The sequence below is a fragment of the Capricornis sumatraensis genome, chromosome X (genome assembly GCF_032405125.1).
Source record: "Capricornis sumatraensis isolate serow.1 chromosome X, serow.2, whole genome shotgun sequence".
Taxonomy (NCBI): domain Eukaryota; kingdom Metazoa; phylum Chordata; class Mammalia; order Artiodactyla; family Bovidae; genus Capricornis; species Capricornis sumatraensis.
Window position 1 is genome coordinate 52,624,683 of NC_091092.1, and position 20,858 is coordinate 52,645,540.

Sequence of the window (20,858 nt, forward strand, 5' to 3'; positions counted from 1 at the left end):
TCCCTCTAGATTCCCGCTGATATGTGGCTGATATGTGCAGATGTGTTCTCACTCTTAGCACATAAACCTCTGCCAAGTAAGAGAAGCCTCTGGGGCAGCAGTATTTTGCTCTTATCATGAGTCCATGGGCACTCTTTTGGCTTTTGCCTTCGGTGTCATTCAAATATGGGGTCATAATACAAGGACATGGCATTCCTCTTGACCACTGATAAAATAAGCTTCTTGTTTAAAATCCTTTAACTTATGATCCACTCTCTACTGTATTGTTTTTATGACATTTTCAAATAGATTCTTAGACATACTTGGCAGAGGAGAGTATACACTCCCACACAGTCTTAGATAATTGAACTTCTGATAATATTTTACATCACCACACTGTTGATTTCTAATCCATTTACCTCTGTGGCATGCGTTTCTGATAAAATACATACTCAAAAAACTGTCATAAAAGCTGCAGGTAACAAGCAGTAAGTGATCAGAGAACATGAAGAAATTAAGATAATGAAAAAAATTTTAGGAGCAGGTGACCATTAGGCGAGCCTCAGATTGTTGCTAGTTTCTGAGTCACAGAAGATAGAATGGATACAGGCAAAGAGGAAAGCAGAAGGTCTTAGGGAAATCATTGTATTAGTCAATAGAGGTTGTTATGGACACAGCTAGAGAGCTCAGTTGGAATCTATTCATAGGGAACCTGTAAAAGTGGAAGTCTAAAGAGTTGGTACTACTCTTTGTAAATGCTAATGAGCAAATCCGCATCCCCCCCCCCCAAAAAAAAAAAACCCTGCCAAAACACAAAACAACATTTGCAATAGGACTTGACATGTCTGAATCACAATACACCATCCTTTTCCAGGGGAACTACAGGCATCCAATATTGATATTTTGTGTTATCCTACTTGGATATATCCTTTCTCAAGTCATGACTTATTATTTATGTTTTTCTGTTTTAACCCTTGGTGTCCTTGGATCTTTTTTTTTTTTTTTTTAATTCATTTTATTATTTATTTATTTATTTATTTTTAAATTTTATTTTTACTTTATTTTACTTTACAATACTGTATTGGTTTTGCCATACATTGACATGAACCCACCACGGGTGTATACGAGCTCCCAATCCTGAATCCCCGTCCCACCTCCCACCCCATATCATCTCTCTGGATCATCCCCATACACCAGCCCCAAGCATCCTGTATCCTGTATCGAACATAGACTGGCACTTTGTTTCTTACATGATAATATACATGTTTCAATGTCATTCTCCCAAAACATGCCACCCTCTCCCTCAGAGTCCAAAGGTCCGTTTTACACATCTCTGTCTCTTTTGCTGTCTCGTATACAGGGTCATCATTACTATCTTTCTAAATTCCATATATATGTATCAGTATACTATATTGGTGTTTTTCTTTCTGGCTTACTTCACTCTGTATAATTGGCTAGAGTTTCATCCATCTCAGAACTGATTCAAATGGATTCTTTTTAATGACTGAGTAATACTCCATTGTGTATATGTACCACAGCTTTCTTATCCACTCACCTGCTGATGGACATCTAGGTTTTTTCCATGTCCTAGCTATTATAAACAGTGCTGCAATGAACATTGGGGTACTTGTGTCTCTTTCAATTCTGGTTCCCTCGGTGTGTATGCCCAGCAGAGGGATTGCTGGGTCATAAGGCAGTTCTATTTGCAATTTTTAAAGGAATCTCCACACTGTTCTCCATAGTGGCTGTGTTAGTTTGCATTCCCACCAACAGTGTAAGAGGGTTCCCTTTTCTCCACACCCTTTCCAGCATTGATTGCTTGTAGACTTTTGGATCGCAGCCATTCTGACTGGTGTGAAATGGTACCTCATTGTGGTCTTGATTTGCATTTCTCTGATAATGAGTGATGTTGAGCATCTTTTCATGTGTTTGTTAGCCATCCATATGTCTTCTTTGGAGAAATGTCTATTTAGTTCTTTGGCCCATTTTTGATTGGGTCGTTTATTTTTCTGGGCTTGAGCTGTGTAAGTTGCTTGTATATTTTTGAGATTAGTTGTTTGTCAGTTGCTTCATTTGGTATTGTTTTCTCCCATTCAGAAGGTTATCTTTTCACCTTGCTTATAGTTTCCTTTGTTGTGCAGAAGCTTTTAATTTTAATTAGATCCCATTTGTTTATTTTTGCTTTTATTTCCAGAATTCTGGGACGTGGATCATAGAGGATCCTCCTGTTATTTATGTCGGAGAGTGTTTTGCCTATGTTCTCCTCTAGGAGTTTTATAGTTTCTGGTCTACATTTAGATCTTTAGTCCATTTTGTGTTTCTTTGTGTGTGTGGTGTTGGAAAGTGATCTAGTTTCATTCTTTTACAAGTGGTTGACCAGTTTTCCCAGCACTACTTGTTAAAGAGATTGTCTTTTCTCCATTGTATATTCTTGCCTCCTTTGTCGAAGTTAAGGTGTCCATAGGTGTGTGGATTTACCTCTGGGCTTTCTATTTTGTTCCATTGATCTATATTTCTGTCTTTGTGCCAGTACTATACTGTCTTAATGACTGTGGCTTTGTAGTAGAGCCTGAAGTCAGGCAAGTTGATTCCTCCAGTTCCATTCTTCTTTCTCAAGATTGCTTTGGCTATTCAAGGTTTTTTTTGTATTTTCATACAAATCTTGAAATAATTTGTTCTAGTTCTGTGAAAAATACCTCTGGTAGCTTGATAGGGATTGCATTGAATCTGTAGATTGCTTTGGGTAGTATTCTCATTTTCACTATATTGATTCTTCCAATCCATGAACATGGTATATTTCTCCATCTATTAGTGTCCTCTTTGATCTCTTTCATCAGTGTTTTATAGTTTTCAATATATAGGTCTTTAGTTTCTTTAGGTAGGTATATACCTAAGTATTTTATTGTTTTCGTTGCAATGGTGAATGGAATTGTTTCCTTAATTTCTTTTTCTACATTCTCATTATTAGTGTATAGGAATGTAAGGGATTTCTGAGTGTTGATTTTATATCCTGCAACTTTACTATATTCATTGATTAGTTCTAGTAATTTTCTGGTGGAGTCTTTGGGATTTTCTATGTAGAGGATCATGTCATCTGCAAACAGTGAGAGTTTTACTTCTTTTCCAATTTGGATTCCTTTTATTTCTTTTTCTGCTCTGATTGCTGTGGCCAAAACTTTCAGAACTATGTTGAATAGTAGCAGTGACAGTGGGCACCCTTGTCTTGTTCCTGACTTTAGGGGAAATGCTTTCAATTTTTCACCATTGAGGATAATGTTTGCTGTGGGTTTGTCATATATAGCTTTTATTATGTTGAGGTATGTTCCTTCTATTCCTGCTTTCTGGAGAGTTTTTATCATAAATGGATGTTGAATTTTGTCAAAGGTCTTCTCTGCATCTATTGAGATAATCATATGACTTTTATTTTTCAATTTGTTAATTTGGTGAATTACATTGATTGATTTGCAGATATCGAAGAATCCTTGCATCCCTGGGATGAAGCCCACTTAGTCATGATGTATGATCTTTTTAATGTGTTGTTGGGTTCTGATTGCTAGAATTTTGTTGAGGATTTCTGCATCTATGTTCATCAGTGATATTGGCTTGAAGTTTTCTTTTTTTTTTGGCGTCTTTGTCAGGTTTTGGTATTAGGGTGATGGTGGCCTCATAGAAAGAGTTTGGAAGTTTACCTTCCTCAGCAATTTTCTGGAAGAGTTTGAGTGGGATAGGTGTTAGCTCTTCTCTAAATTTTTGGTAGCATTCAGCTGTGAAGCCATCTGGACCTGGGCTTTTGTTTGCTGGAAGATTTCTGATTACAGTTTCAATTTCCATGCTTGTAATGAGTCTGTTAAATTTTCTATTTCTTCCTGGTTCAGTTTTGGAAAATTGTACTTTTCTAAGAATTTTTCCATTTCTTCCACGTTGTCCATTTTATTGGCATATAGTTGCTGATAGTAGTCTCTTATGCTCCTTTGTATTTCTGTGTTGTCTGTTGTGATCTCTCCATGTTCATTTCTGATTTTATTGATTTTATTCTTCTCCCTTTGTTTCTTGATGAGTCTGGCTAATGGTTTGTCAATTTTATTTATCCTTTCAAAGAACCAGCTTTTGGCTTTGTTGATTTTTGCTATGGTCTCTTTTGTTTATTTTGCATTTATTTCTGCCCTAATTTTTAAGATTTATTTCCTTCTACTAACTCTGGGGTTCTTTATTTCTTCATTTTCTAGTTGCTTTAGGTGTAGAGTTTGGTTACTTATTTGACTTTTTTCTTGTTTCTTGAGGTATGCCTATATTGCTATGAACTTTCCTCTAAGCACTGCTTTTACAGTGTCCCACAGGTTTTGGGTTGCTGTGTTTTCATTTTCATTCATTTATATGCATATTTTGATTTATTTTTTTGATTTATTCTTTGATTTGTTGGTTATTCAGAAGCATGTTGTTCAGCCTACATATGTTGTGATTTTTAATAGTTTTTCTCCTGTAATTGAGATCTAATCTTAGTGCATTATGGTCAGAAAAGATGCTTGGAATGATTTTGATTTTTTGAATTTATCAAGGTTAGATTCATATTCCAGGATGTGATCTATCCTGGAAAAGGTTCCTTGAGCACTTGAGAAAATGGTGAAATTCATTGTTTTGGGGTGAAATGTCCTATAGATATCAATTAGGTCTAATTGGTCTATTGTAGCATTTAAAGTTTGTGTTTCCTTGTTAATTTTCTGTTTAGTTGATCTGTCCATAGGTGTGAGTGGGGTATTAAAGTCTCCCACTATTATTGTGTTATTGTTAATTTCCCCTTTCATGCTTGTTAGCATTTGTCTTACATATTCTGGTGCTCCTATGTTGGGTGCATATATATTTATAATTGTTATATCTTATTCTTGGATTGATCCTTTGATCATTATGTAGTGGCCTTCTTTGTCTCTTTTCACAGCCTTTGTTTTAAAGTCTATTTTATCGGAGATGAGTATTGCTACTCCTGCTTTCTTTTGGTCTCTATTTGCGTGGAATATCTTTTTCCAGCCCTTCACTTTTAGTCTTTATGTGTCCATTGTTTTGAGGTGGGTCTATTGTAGGCAGCATATATAGGGATCTTGTTTTTGTATCCATTCAGCCAGTCTTTGTCTTTTGGTTGGGGCATTCAACCCATTTATTTTTAAGGTAATTATTGATTAATGTGATCCCGTTGCCATTTACTTTATTGTTTTGGGTTCGGGTTTACACACCCTTTTTGTGTTTCCTGTCTAGAGAATATCCTTTAGTATTTGTTGGAGAGCTGGTCTGGTGGTGCTGAATTCTCTCAGCTTTTGCTTGTCTGTAAAGCTTTTTATTTCTCCTTCATATTTGAATGAGATCCTTGCTGGCTACAGTAATCTGGGCTGTAGGTTATTGTTTTTCATCACTTTAAGTATGTCTTGCCATTCCCTCCTGGCCTGAAGAGTTTCTATTGAAAGATCAGCTGTTATCCTTATGGGAATCCCCTTGTGTGTTATTTGTTGTTTTTCCCTTGCTGCTTTTAATATTTGTTCTTTGTGTTTGGTCTTTGTTAATTTGATTAATATATGTCTTGTGGTGTTTCTCCTTGGGTTTATCCTGTTTGGAACTCTCTGGGTTTCTTGGCCTTGGGTGATTATTTCCTTCCCCATTTTAGGGAAGTTTTCAACTATTATCTCATCAAGAATTTTATCATGGTCTTTCTTTTTGTCTTCTTCTTCTGGGACTCCTATAATTCGAATGTTGGAGCGTTTCATATTGTCCTGGAGGTCTCTGAGGTTGTCCTCATTTCTTTTAATTTGTTCTTCTTTTTCCCTCTCTTATTCATTTATTTCTACCATTCTATCTTCTATTTCACTAATCCTATCTTCTGCCTCTGTTATTCTACTATTTGTTGCCTCCAGAGTGTTTCTGATCTCATTTATTGCATTATTCCTTATATATTGACTCTTTTTTTAATTTATTCTAGGTCCTTGTTAAACCTTTCTTGCATCTTCTCAATCCTTGTCTCCAGGCTATTCATCTGTGATTCCATTTTGATTTCAAGATTTTGGATCATTTTCACTATCAATATTCAGAATTATTTCTCAGGTAGAGTCCCTATGTCTTCCTCTTTGATTTGGTTTGGTAGGCATTTCTCCTGTTCCTTTACCTGATGTGTATTCCTGTCTCTTCATCTTGGTTATATTGCTGCGTTTGGGGTGGCCTTTCTATATTCTGGGAATTTGTGGAGTTCTCTTTATTACGGAGTTTCCTCACTGTGGGTGGGGTTGTACCAGTGGCTTGTCAAGGTTTCTTGGTTAGGGAGGCTTGTGTTGGAGTTCTGGTGGATGGAGCTGGATTTCTTCTCTCTGGAGTGCTATGAATTGTCCAGTAATGGGTTGTGAGACGTCAATGGTTTTGGACTAGTTTTGAGCTGACTGTATATTGAAGCTCAGGGGTATATTCCTGTGTTGCTGGAGAATTTGAGTGATATGCCTTGCTCTGGAACTTGTTGGCCCTTGGGTGGTGCTTGGTTTCAGTGTAGGTATGTAGGCGTTTGATGAGCTCCTATTGATTAATGTTCCCGGATTCAGGATTTCTCTGATGTTCTTAGGATTTGGACTTAAGCCTCCTGTTTCTGGTTTTCAGTTTTATTTTTACCCTAGCCTCAGGACCTCTCCATCTATACAGCACTGATGATAAAGCATCTAGGTTAAAGATGAAACGATTCTTCACATTGAGGGTCACCCATAGAGGTTCACTGAGTTACACGGAGAAGAGAAGAGGGAGGGGGTTGTTAGAGGTGACTGGAATGAGATGAGGTGGGATCAAAAGAGGAGAGAGCAAGCTAACCATTAATCATTTCCTTATGTATGCTCCACAGTCTGGACCACTCAGAGGTGTTCATGGAGTTATACAGGGAAGAGGAGAGGGAGGAAGTAGACAGAGGTGGCCAGGAGAATAAGAGGGAAATAAAAGGGAAAGAGAGAGATCCGGCCAGTAACCAGTTCCCTGAGTGTTCTCCACCGTCTGGAACACACAGAGATTCACAGGGTTGGGTAGAGAAGAGAAGGGGGAAGGAGGAGACAGAGGCCACCAGGTGGAGAAAAAGGAGAGTCCAAAGGAGGGGAGAGTGGTCAAGCCAGTAATCTCGCTCTCAGGTAAAATTGGGTACTGAAGATTGGGTTTTTACATGTACGAAATTGACAACAAATACCAAAAAGCAAAGATTAAAAATCTGGAGTAGAGATTGGATTTTCAAAAATACAATATTAAAGAAAAGAAGAAGAAGAGAAAAAAGAAAGAAAAAACAAACAAAAAACAAACAAAAAAAACACAAAGCCACAAGAATTATTAAAAATAATAATTAGAGAAATAGAGTACTTAAAAACTTAAGAAAGTTTAAAAAAAAGAAAAACCAAAAAAGAAGAAAAAACATCAATTCAAAAAAAAAAAAAAATAAAAAGATTGTAAAAATAGTAAAGGTATATCTGGCCCTTTCTCTGGTGTTGTGGGTTGTGTGGGGTCATTTCCAAAGCTGTTCCCTCTGTTTAACTTCCTCTGTTTGCTGGTCTCTTCAGTGTCTGATTTCCATCTTGACATAGGGAGGGCGGTGGTGTACACACTAGGCTCACTATTCAGTCGTGCTGTGAGGAGGGAGGGATACTGCAAACAAATATTACTGGAGTGTGCTTGCAGTGTCTCATCCACTCTGGGCTTGCCCCTGCTCGCGGCGCACACTGCTCCGGCTCTATATAGCTCCGCCAGGGAACCGTCTGAAGCTGGCCCTAGGCTTCATGCACCTCCCCAGTCTAAGCCGCTCAGCCTCGGGGCTCAGGAAGCCCTCAGAGGTGCAGATTTGGTTGGGCCTGCGTTTTGTGCCCTTTCCAGGTCCAAGTAGCTCAGGAGTTTGGTGAGCGCAATCGCTGCGACTATGGCCTTTCCCTGCTGCTCAGTTTTCTGGGTGTACCACTGGCGTTCCTTCTCAGGCGGATGATGACTGTCCAGAACCCCCAGAAGTCTTAGTTAACAGAGAAGCCTGCTTGCATTTTGGTAGGTAATGTCTCTCTTGGGCTGCGATTGCCCCCTTCCAGCCCTTAAGGCTCTGGCTGCCTGTCACTGGAGGGGGATGGTCTGCAGCCGGCTATTTCCAATCTGTCCTTTGTTCTGTGCACGGTCCTGGCAGTGTCTTATGTTCAAGCGTTTTGCGTGGTAGCTATCCCACAGTCTGGTTTGCTAGCCCAAGTTAGTTTGTTCTGTCCACGCGTGGGGCATTCCAGCCCAATTCTCAAAAAAGCACTGCAGCCCGTGCCTCCCGGGGCCCGATTCTTAAAAAGCACTGCTGGCTGCGCCTCCTGTTCCTCCCTGACCAGCCCCCAATTTCTAGTGGTGGATGCAGGCATCTGCACTGCTTTTCCCCTGGGGGAGTTACTGGTGGGCTCGTAATCTGTTGGTTTTAATTATTTATTTATTTTTCCTTCCTGTTATGTTGCCCTGTGTGCTTCCAAAGCTCGCCACAGACTCGGCTGCGAGAGTGTTTCCTGGTGTTTGGAACCCTCTCTTTTTAAGAGTCTCTTCCAGGGACGGGATTCCCTTCCTGGGACAGAGCTCCCTCCCTACGTCCTTTGTCTCTTTTTTCATCTTATTATATTTTTTCCTACCTGTTTTTGAAGCTAATGATCTGCTTTGCTGGGTGCCTGATGTCCTTTGCCAGCATTCAGAAGTTGTTTTGTGGAATTTACTCAGCGTTGAAATGTTCTTTTGATGGATTTTTGAGGGAGAAAGTGGTCTCCCCGTCCTATTCCTCCGCCATCTTAGGACCACCTCCCTCGGATCCTTTTTAAACTCTGTGCATCCTCACTTCTTTCTGGAATGTGGCAGTGTATCAGTGTATTTTAAAATATATACCAAGGCTACTTTGGGGAAACAAGACCCTCTAACATCTGCTTTTGGTCCACCTCAGGGCTGCCCTGATAGCTCAGTTGGGAAAGAATCCACTTGCAATTCTGTAGATCCTGGTTCAATCCCTGTGTCTGGAAGATCCACTGGAGAAGGGATAGGCTACCCACTCCAGTATTCTTTGGCTTCTCTTGTGGCTCAGCTGGTAAAGAATCTGCCTGCAATGCGGGAGACCTGGGTTCCATCTCTGGATTTGGAAGGTTCCCTGGAGAAAAGCATCTAATGGCCTAGAGAATTCCATGGACAGTATAGTCTATGAGGTCACCAAAAGTCAGACACAACTTAGCAAATTTCACTTTCAGCTCTCCAGGTCTAGCAATCTGTTGCCTTCCCCTATAACAGCAAACATTTCATTAAGTCCAACAGCAGGGGATTAAAGTGTGATAGTGTTAAATGGTAATTATATATACAGATCTGGAATCACAGTACCTACCTATACATAAATATAAGGTCTCTCTGCCCATATCATCCTGGTAGCTGCTTTAGGTAATTAATTTTCTGCAGGCAAAGCATGAAAATGTTCCCACTACCTTTAAAAGGACAGCACACCAAGGGTGTCTTTCATTCTTATTGATTTTAAATCACATTCAGTGACTGACTTTGAATCATCAACTGGGTCTCCCAGGAGTTAAAGTGCCAGAAAGATTTAATTAGGGAGCTGCAGTTCAGATAAAAAATGCCATATAATTGACTTAAAATCTGAACTCAACTCTTGATGCTGATGGTGAAACTCTGTGTTTTAGTTTTCTCTAAAATGTTTTCTGAAGACACATGGAATTCTTATGGTCAGATACTCTGCCTTTCATATCTCCATATTTGATTACTCCTGGAACCTTTTTAAACATTTCAAAATGAAAGTTAACACCAAATTAAATATTCCATACACTTACTTTTAAACCACAATAAACTTGTAGAACTTGGACTAACAAAAGACTTTACTGGGGAAGAATGTTTTATGACTGTAGTTATTCAGGAATGCTCGGGTATAGCGATAAATAAAAGACCAACTTTTACTCTGTCTTATATTAATACTTGTATCAAAAGTCTCTGTACAGACTTCCATGGCTGTCCAGTGGTTAGGGCTCCATGCTTTCACTAGAAGGGGAATGGGTTCTATCCCTGTTCAGGGAACTACAATCCCACAACCTGCATAGTCCCCCTCAAAAAAAAAAAAAAAAAATTCTGTGGTGGTGATCCTGTTTGTCCCCTGCACTGGGATGGGGGCACAGTCACTGCCCTGCCTTTGGGAACACACTTCTCCCACCAATTTCTTAGCAAAACAGTGGCCTAATCAATATTTGGTTTGTTCCCTCATAATATTATTTTAGTCCTTGGGAGTGCTAGTTGTGGGTTTTAGTTATATCAGCATTTTGTGCCTTCTGAGCACCTTTAGCTGACAGCATAGGCAAGTGATGCAACAATCCACATTATGACGTGGATGGCCAGGAGGTGATTTCTGCCTGCCTTTCTCAGGGGAAGTATGACATTCACAATCCCCATGTGATACCCTCTTCCCATCTGGGTTCTGGCAATCTAGACCCTAATGTCATTCCACACTCTAAACAAAGGCAATAATACCACACCAGTAATCCTTGCTGCTGAGATCAATTGTTAAGCAGGGTTATCCATCTTCAGTACAGACTCCTGACCCAATCCAGACCTCTACTCTCTGACTAAGTGTGGCCCTGAGGGTCTGTTCTGCAACCTCTCGGGACCCCATACCCTTCCCTTCTTAGGTGCCCACCTGTCTTCCTTCACTCGCTTCCATCAGGAAATTCACATATACAAATATAATCTTTTCACTGTCTGATCTTTATTTTAATCACAGCCATCAGTTTACTATGATAAGGTGAGAGTCAGTCTTTTTCTGGTTGGCCATTTCTAAGAAAGCAGACCTCTGGAGACACAATTCTAAACTGTCTGACCTTTTCTATTCAGTTATTGGCTGCCCAGGTTGTACTTCTCCAGGGTCTCTTATTCTGGGGTAGCTTGAGCTTATCTCCTGCTTTGTTTTTGCCTCCTGCTCTGACTCTGCCTCATATTTTGGTACCTTTTTCTGCTTTGATTCAATTTCTTACATGCACAGGAACAGAAAAAAAAAAAAAAGTTTGGCTTTCTTGTTTTCTTCACTTTCTTTGATTGTGTGTCATATGACCGGATTTTCTTTCTCAGGGTTCCTCGTAGAGGTCTTCTGACCCTCATGGTCATCTTTCGTGCCTGGAAACACAGGAGAAGGTTACTAGTTTTGAGGAAAGAGTATAAAAACTGAGTTGGAAGGGAGATCTCATGAAAAGGGATGTGGGTTGATGAGGACTTTTGTGCCAGGCAGGGGCAGTGTAGAGGTCTTAGACAGCAAAGTCAATGGAGAACATGGGGAACTTAGTTGGAGTCATCTTACCTTCACATTGCCTCTGTACCTCCATTGACAAAGGGTCTTCTTTCTTCCTTTCATCCTTGAAGCAAACCGCATTGTAACTCTTCTTGACTGCTGTGGCTTCTTGGTTACCTTAGTCATGATGATGCCAAGAAATGGCCTAACCCAGAATCTCTGCCTCTGACCTCCATGTACATAGCCTCTCAGGAAAATGAGGAGCCACACCCTTCAATCTGATATGCCAGCTAAGCACTCCCCCAGCCATTGGTAAACTTAGACATTGGGGGACTTAGACATCACAGTATACCACTTTGCCCATCAACATGGGCTAGTGGATGCTAAGGGAGGCCATGATATAACTTTCCCACTCCAGAAACTTCTGTGTGGCTGATTCTGAGGAATGGTAATTCAGGGGCATGGTGCTTCTTCTCATGACCTTTAGATTTTCCTTCAGTTCCCTTTATCCTTTGACCTATATGTCTGCCTTCAACACTCCTGCCTCCTCCATCCCTCTAAAAACCTCTGCAAAACACTTTCCATCCCTTTTCAGAACTTCAGAGTTCTCTAGTCACTTTTCTCTAGCCCACGCTTTTCCTATTGGGGGTTCTTGGGAGGCTTAAGGACCTTAAGAGTAAGCACTTAAGATGGTTAAAGGTAATTAAGTACAGGTTGGATGTTTTTTCTACTCCATTGAGCTTTAGATATCCCCAGACTTGGTGAATCCTCAGTCTGTTTCCCCAAGATCAATACACAGTCTCCATAAGATTATACAGCAGAGCAAAAGAAGTGTTAAATGTCTCCTCTAATAATATTTTTGGGAACACTTCAACTCTCACATTGAATAGGAAACTCAACTTGCCCCATCTACCAGAAGTACATTCCTGATTAAAAAAAAAAAAAAAAAAGTAAGATTCTCAAAGGCAAGAGTCAGATCAACGCCACAGCACTAACTCTTGACCAAATCACTTACCCAGTGGTCCCTCACTGACAGTTATCAATAGGCAGGGCCCACTGCGGAGCTGGCCAATAGCTCAGCAGGACAATACCAGTAGGTAGCACATTGATAGTTGTTTGCTTGTTGGCGGGGCCCAGTGAGGCACTGACCAATGGCTGAGCAAGACCCTTTGCCTAGTAACAAGATGCAGAGTAATAAGGCACAGTGATGGGTACCTGTTAAGGGCTGTGTTCATTCTGCTCTGTTACATAAGGACACTTTGGATCCAGCATGCTGGAATCTTTTTGACTGACTCCTTTCCAACCTCAGATTTTGGTTTTCAACACTTATTTAACTTTTACTCATCATTCTTTTTATTGTATTCCCAGGCATGCCTGTCACTAGTGCTTATCTCTACACCCCTCCAGCAGCTGCCACTTGATCAGATGCTCAGCATATAGTATAGCTAATAGTTAAAAGCCAACAAGAATATGAAGGCCAGCCTACCTTGAAAATTATTCTGACCAACCTTAACCTCAAAGTGATTATTTTTCTATTCACAGTGTAACAGAGCAGGATAAGCACAGTGATTAGAAGATAACCTTTGGTGTGCCTCATTTCTCCACATCTTGTTACTAGGCAACAGATGTTGCTCAGCCTTGCTTGGTGCCACAGAGGGCCCCATTTACATGCAACCAATTGTCAATGAGTGACAGATATTAGTTGTCCTGCTCAGTTATTGGTCAGCACCACAGTGTGTCCTGTCAACAATTAACTCACTGAGGGACCAGTGGGAAGTCAAGGGTGATGTGGTGGTTATCAGGTGGAGAGAGATATAAGGCAGATTCTGGCCTTCTTCTAGAGGCCCTGGAGCTCACTCAGCCTTGGGCCAGCAGGTGAGCTCAAGGGCCCAGGGAACAGACTGGGGACTACATCCTGTAGCACTGCAGAACCTCCCTAAGGCCCTCCACTAGCCTTGGTCCAGGCTTTGAGGAGCAATGAACCTCTCTCCCATCCTTGTCTCTGTGACCTAACAGCAGCGGCCATCTTTCTGAGTCTCAGTCTGTGAGAAATGATCTCCCTATTTGGATGGCCTGAAGAGACTGAGGACCTATTAGGTTGGGTGCCTGGCTCTGTCAGGGATGAGAGCTAGGCAGAATGTGGGAACCTGGCCCTGAAGGAGCTGCTGAGATCCGCTTCTGCTTAATGAGATCTGGGACATTTCAGGGTGAAAATTGTGCCTTGAGACTTTGCCCTTTCTTGTCAGGACAGAGAATAACATTCATCTGATAGAGATTTACCAGAACATCACTACTCGACCATGACCTGACCTTAAGAACAAAGGGTCAGACACCAAGAAGTCTGCAACAGCTAACCACACCTCTCTCTAATATTTGTTTTTGAACAAACTTACTGAAAACTTTCAGTAACTTTGGGTTCTTAGAGCATGAGCCACCCATCTCCTTGTATGAATTTGTAATAAACCTTTCTCTGTTCCAAACGCTAACGTTTAGTTTTGATGAACCTCATTCTGCCTCAGACACATGGACTTGCAATTTCAGTAACAACAATACTGTCTAAGGACAGACTTTGCCTCTCATAAACAATGGTAGAGACTGGCCAAGTACCCACAATCATCCATAACATACCCACTGACTTGGCTTGGCTAAACTTAGGCAAGATTCTCTCCTCTGAACTTTAGTTTTCCCCGAAGCTTGAGCAAGCGCTAAGGTTCAGACGTTTCTGTCTCCCTTAACAGCTCATTTTGAGAATCAACTTAATACAGAGAGAAACACTTCCTGTGAAACTGCTCCATCATGCTGCCTGCTCATCCGTCCATCCCCACCACTTGCCCCATCACACACACACACACACACACACACACACACACACACACACACACACACATACACACACACACACGTTGCTGCTCATGCTGCTTATCCTTCAATGTTAAAGAAATATATTTTTCTGTTTTATTTTGAGACATGTGAAGATCTTGTTGTCAAAGAATTATCCCTATTACAATCATTCAGTTCAATTGCACAGTAATGTCTAAATCTCTGTCTACCATGGACTGCAGCACACCAGGCTACCCTGTCCATCACCAGCTCCTGGAGCTTGCTCAAACTCAAGTCCATCGAATAGGTGATGCCATCCAACCATCTCATCTTCTGTCACCCCCTTTTCCTCTGGCCTTCAATCTTTCCCAGCATCAAGATCTTTTCCAATGAGTCAGTTTTCACACCAGGTGTCCAAATTACTGGAGCTTCAGCTACAGCACCAGTTCTTCCAATGAATATTCAGGACTGATTTCCTTTAAAATTGACTGGTTTGATCTCCTTGCAGTCCAAGGGACTCCCAAGTGTCTTCTCCAACACAACAGTTCATCCAAGTGCTATGAAGACAGGAACCATGTGTGTTTTATTCACTAGTTGCTTTCATATCTTTTCTACTGTAAATAAGGCTGTAATAAACATTGGAATTCATGTATTTTTTCAAATTAATGTTCATTTTATTCTGATATGTACCTAGGGGTGAAATTGCTAGGTCACATGGTAGTTCTTCTTTTTGGGAAATTTCCATGATATTTTCCATAGTGACTGCACAAATTTACATTCCCACCGATTATGTACAAGGGCTTCCTTTTCTCCACATCCTTGCCAACATTTGTTATTTTCAGACATTTTGATTTGATGATAGCCATTCTGATGGCTGTGAGGTGATATCTCCTTGTGATTTTGATTTCCATTTCTCTGATGTTTAGTGATGTTCAGTAATTTTTCATGTGCCTATTAGTCACCTGCATATTTTTTTGGAAAAATTCAGATCTTCTCATTGTTTAGTTTTTTTTTTTTATTTTTTTATTGAGTTGTATAATCTGTTTATATATTTTATATATTGACCCCTTATTTTCATATCATTTGCGAATATTTACTCCCATTCAGTACATTGTCTTTTCATTTTGTCAATGTTTTTGTTTGCTGTGCAAAAGCTTTTAAGTTTAATTAGATCTTTTTTTTTTTTTTTTTGGTTTGTTTTCCTTTTCCTTAAGAGACAGATGAAAAAATATTGCTATGATTTATGTCAAAGGGTGTTCTGCCTACATTTTCTTCTAGGAGTTTCATAATTTATGGTTTTTCATTTAAGGCTTTAGTTCATTTTTAGTTCATTTATTAATTCTAATAGTTTTTTGGTGGTGGTTTATAGTTTTCTATATATACTATCATGTCAACTGCAAATAGTGACAGTTTTATGTCTTTCTTCTAATTAGGATGACTTTTACTTCTTTTCCTTGAATGATTACTATAGCTAGAACTTCCATTATTTTAGAAGTGGCAAGAGTGGGCATCCTTGCCTTGTTCCTGATTTTATTTTATTTTTTAATTGATTTTTTTAAATTTAAATTTTATTTTTTTTTTAATTTACAATACTGTATTGGTTTTGCCATACATTGACATGAATCCACCACAGGTGTACATTAATTCCCAGCCCTGAACCCCCCTCCCATCACCCTCCCCATGTCATCTCTCTGGGTCATCCCATTGCACCAGCCCCAAGCATCCTGTATCCTGTATCGAACCTAGACTAGTGATTCATTTCTTAAATGATAGCATACATGTTTCAATGCCATTCTCTCAAATCATCCCACCCTCTCCCTCTCCCTCAGAGTCCAAAAGTCTGTTCTTTACATCTGTGTCTCTTTTGCTGTCTCACATATAGGGTTATCATTACCATCTTTCTAAATTCCATATATATGTGTTAGTATACTGTATTGGTGTTTTTCTTTCTGGCTTACTTCACTCTGTATAATAGGCTCCAGTTTCACTCACCTCATTAGAACTGATTCAAATTTATTCTTTTTAATGGCTGAGTAATACTCCATAGTGTATATATACCACAGCTTTCTTATCCTTGTTCTTGATTTTAGAGGAAAATTTTTCACCTTTTTGCCACTGAATATATAAGCTGTGTTTGTTATAAATGACCTTTATTATGTTCAGATATATTCCCTCCATATCAAGTATGATGAGTTTTTGTAATGAATGGATATTGAATTTTGCCAAATGGTTTTACAGTATCTATTTAGATATCCATGTGATTTTTGTCCTTTTCTTTCCTAATGTGGTGTACCACATTGACTGATTTGCAGATATTGAACAATATTTGTACCCCTGGAATAAGTCCAACTTGAGCATAGTGTATGATGGTTTCAATGTGTTGTTTAATTTGGTTTGCTAATATTTTGTTAAGAATTTTATCATCTATATTCACCAGAAATATTAGCATTTAATTTTCTTTTTTGATGATATATTTGTCTGGTTTTGGTGTCAAGATAATTATGGCTTTGTAGAATAAATTTGGATGTACTCCATCGTCTCAGTTTTTTGGAATAGTTCGAGAAATTTGGATAAAAGCTATTAATTATATGCTTGGCAAAACTCTGCTGTGAAGCTGTGTGGTCCTGAACTTTATTTGGCTAAGTGATTTTTTAATATAAGTTCAATTTCACTACTAGTGATTCATCTGTTCAGATTATACACTTCTTCCTGTTTCAGTTTTGGAATATTGTGTGTTCTGACAGATTTGTCAATTTCTTCTAAGTTGTCCAATTTGTTGGACAAAAATAAAATACTATAGCTATTTATAGTATTATCTTATGACTTTTTCATATTGTTGTGATATTGTTAGTAATCTATCCTTTGCATTTATTATTTTGTTTAGTTCAGTCATCTCTCTTTTATTTTATGTTAACCTTGTCTAAGGACTTACTTATTTTTTCAAAAAGATATCTCTTCCTTTCCTTAAACTTTTTACTTTAGGGAAGGGTGAGTCTCTATTTTATTATTGTCCTCTCTGATCTTTATTATTGCCTTAATTCTGAGGATTGGGGCTTCATTTATTTTTCCTTTTCTAATTCATTTATATGTTAGGTTAGATTGTTTATTTACAGCATCAGACTTTACTTCCACCACCAGTCACATCCACAACTGTTTTTGCTTTGGCTCCATCTCTTCATTCTTTTTGGTGTTATTTCTCCATTGATCTCCAGTAACATATTGGTCACCTGCCAACCAGGGGATTTCATCTTGCAGTGCCCTCTTTTTGACTTTTCATACTGTTCATGGGGTTCTCAAGGAAAGAATATTGAAGTGGTTTGCCATTCATTTCTCCAGTGGACCATGTTTTGTCAGAGCTCCCCACCATGGCCCGTCCGCCTTGGGTGGTCCTATATGGCATGGCTCATAGTTTCATTGAGTTAGACAAGGCTGTAGTCCATGTGATCAGACTGGTTAGTTTTGTGCAAGTGTAGGTTTCATTCTGTCTGCTCTCTGATGGAGAACTATAAGAGGCATATAGAGCTTTCTGATGGGAGAGACTCACTGAGGGGAACCTGGGTCTTGCTTTGATGGATGGGGCCATGCTCAGTAAATCTTTAATCCAATTTTCTGCTGAAGAATGGGGCTATGTTCCCTCCATGTTATTTGACCTGAAGCCAATCTATCCTAGAGGTAATGAAGATAATGGCAGTTCAGTTCAGTTCAGTTGCTTAGTCGTTTCCGACTCTTTGTGACCCCATGAATCCCAGCACACCAGGCTTGCTTGTCCATCACCAACTCCTGGAGCCCACCCAAACCCATATCCACCGATGGTGATGCTGTCAAGTCATCTGATCCTCTGTCATCCCCTTCTCCTGCCCCCAATCTTTCCCAGCATCAGGGTCTTTTCCAATGAGTCAAATCTTCGCATGAGGTGGCAAAAGTAATGGAGTTTCAGCTTCAACATCAGTTCTGCAATGAACACCCAGGACTGATCTCCTCTAGGATTGACTGGTTGGATCTTCTTGCAGTCCAAGGAACTCTCAAGAGTCTTCTCCAACACCACAGTTCAAAAGCATCAATTCTTCGGCACTCAGCTTTCTTTATAGTTCAACTCTCACATCCATACATGTCTACTCGAAAAACCATAGCTTTGACTAGATGGACCTTTGTTGGCAAAGTAATATCTCTGCTTTTGAATATGCTATCTAGCTTGGTCATAGCTTTCCTTCTAAGGAGTAAGTGTATTTTAATTTCCTGGCTGAAATCAACATCTGCAGTGATTTTGGAGCCCCCCAAAAATAAAGTTTGACACTGTTTCCCCATCTATTTCCTATGAAGTGATGAGACCAGATGCCATGATCTTAGTTTTCTGAATGTTGAGCTTTAAGCCAACTTTTTCACTCTCCTCTTTCACTTTCATCAAGAGGCTTTTTAGCTCCTCTTCACTTTCTGCCATAAGGGTGGTGTCATCTGCATATCTGAGGTTATTGATATTTTTTTTCTGGAAATCTTGATTCCAGCTTGTGCTTCCTCCAGCCCAGTGTTTCTCATGATGTACTCTGCATAGAAGTTAAATAAGCAGGGTAACAATATACAGCCTTGATGTACTCCTTTCCCTATTTGAAACCAGTCTGTTGTTCCATGTCCAGTTCTAACTGTTGCTTCCTGCCTGCATACAGGTTTCTCAAGAATCAGGTCAGGTGGTCTGGTATTCCCATCTCTTTCAGAATTTTTCACAGTTCATAGTTATCCACACAGTCAAAGGCTTAGATAATGGCAATCTCCTTCAAAAGGTCCCATCCAGGCACTGCTACACTCAGTGCCCCCAACTCTGCAGCAGGCAACAACCAAACCACACCCCTACCGGAGACTCCTGAACACTCATGAGCAAGTCTGGGGCAATCTCTGTTGGGATCACTGCTCCTTTCTCCTTTGCCCTGGTGCACACAAGATTCTCTTTGTGCCCTTCAAGAGTCTGTTTCCCCAGTCCTATGTAAGTTCTGGTGGCTTTATGTTGGAGTTAATGGTGACCTACTCCAAGAGGGCTTATACCATACCCAGGTCTGCTGCACCCAGAACCCTTGCCCCCAAAGCATTCCACTGCTGACCAGTACCCCCTCAAGAGACATTCAAATACAGTTCTAAGTCTCCATGGGGTGTCTGGGTCCTGGTGCACACAAGGTATGTCTGAGCTCTCGAAACATCTCTGGCAGATATGGGGTTTGTTTCTATATGCAATCTCGCTCCTCCTACAGTTTTGCTGGGGCTTCTTCTTTGCCCTTGGACTTAGGGTATCTCCTCAAAGTCAATCCGGCACTGTGCATGCCCCTCCAGCACCACACAGCTGCTGTTCCAGAGTCTTCCATCTTGCGGGGGCTTCTCTGCCCTTGAAAATGTATTATTTCCTCATACTCACTCCAGTGCCATGCAAGTAAAGTCCAGTGCTGTAAGAGCAATAATGCATAGGAATGTGGAATGTTAGATCCATGAATCAAGGCAAACTAGAAGTGGTCAAACAGGAGATGGCAAGAGTGAACATTGACATTTTAGGAATTACCAAGGTAAAATGGACTGGATTGGGTGAATTTAACTCAGATGACCATTATATCTACTGCAGTGGGCAAGAATCCCTTAGAAGAAATGGAGTAGCCATCATAGTCAACAAAAGAGTCCAAAATGGAGTACTTGGATGCAGTCTCAACAATGATAGAATGAACTATGTTTGTTGCCAAGGCAAATCATTCAATATCACAGTAATCTAAGTCTATGCCCTGACTGGTATGCTGAAGAAGTTCAAGTTGAACGGTTCTATGAAGACCTACAAGACTTTCTAGAACTAACATACACACACACACACACACACACACACAGACACACAAAGATGTCCTTTTCATTGTAGGGGACTGGAATGCAAAAGTAGGAAGTTAAGAAAGAGCTGAAATAATAGGCAAATTTAGCTTTGGAGTACAGGATGAAGCAGGGCAAAAACTAACATAATTCTGCCAAAAAAACACACTGGTCATTGCAAACACCCTCTTACGACAACACAAGAGAACACACTCTACACATGTACATCACCAGATGGTCAATAACAAAATATGATTGATTATATTCTTTGCAGCCAAAGATGGAAAAGCTCTATACAGTCAGCAAAAACAAGACCAGGAGCTGACTGGCTCAGATCATGAACTCCTTATTACCAAATTCAGAATTAAATTGAAGAAAGTAGGGAAAACCACTAGACCACTCAGTTATGACCTAAATCATATTCTTTATAAGTATACAGTGGAAGTGGAAATAGATTTAAGGGACTAGATCTGATAGACAGAATGACTGAAGAACAATGGACTGAGGTTCATGACATTGTACAGGAAGCAGGGATCCCCCAGTAAAAATAAATGCAAAAACCAAATGTTTATCTGAGGAGCCCTTACAAATATCTATGAAAAAAAGAGAAGTGAACGACAAAAGGGAAAAGATATACCCAATGAAATGCAGCTATTGAATTTTAATTTTTAAGAATAAATAATTTTATATGTATGAATAGGCTTAAAAAGTAAAAGTAGGTATGTGCAAGAAGTAAAATAATATATCAACAAAATTGTGTAGAGATGTGTTCTTTTCATTTCCAAATGGAGTAAATTAGAATTTCTTTCAACGTTTGATTGTGTGAAGTAAAAATTTATAAACTACCACACTATATATCAATGAAAACAACAAGTCATTCACAAGGATAAATACAAACAAAGATAAAATATATAAAACATATTTAATTAGTGCATTTGATTTTATGCACTGTAACTTAGGTAAAATG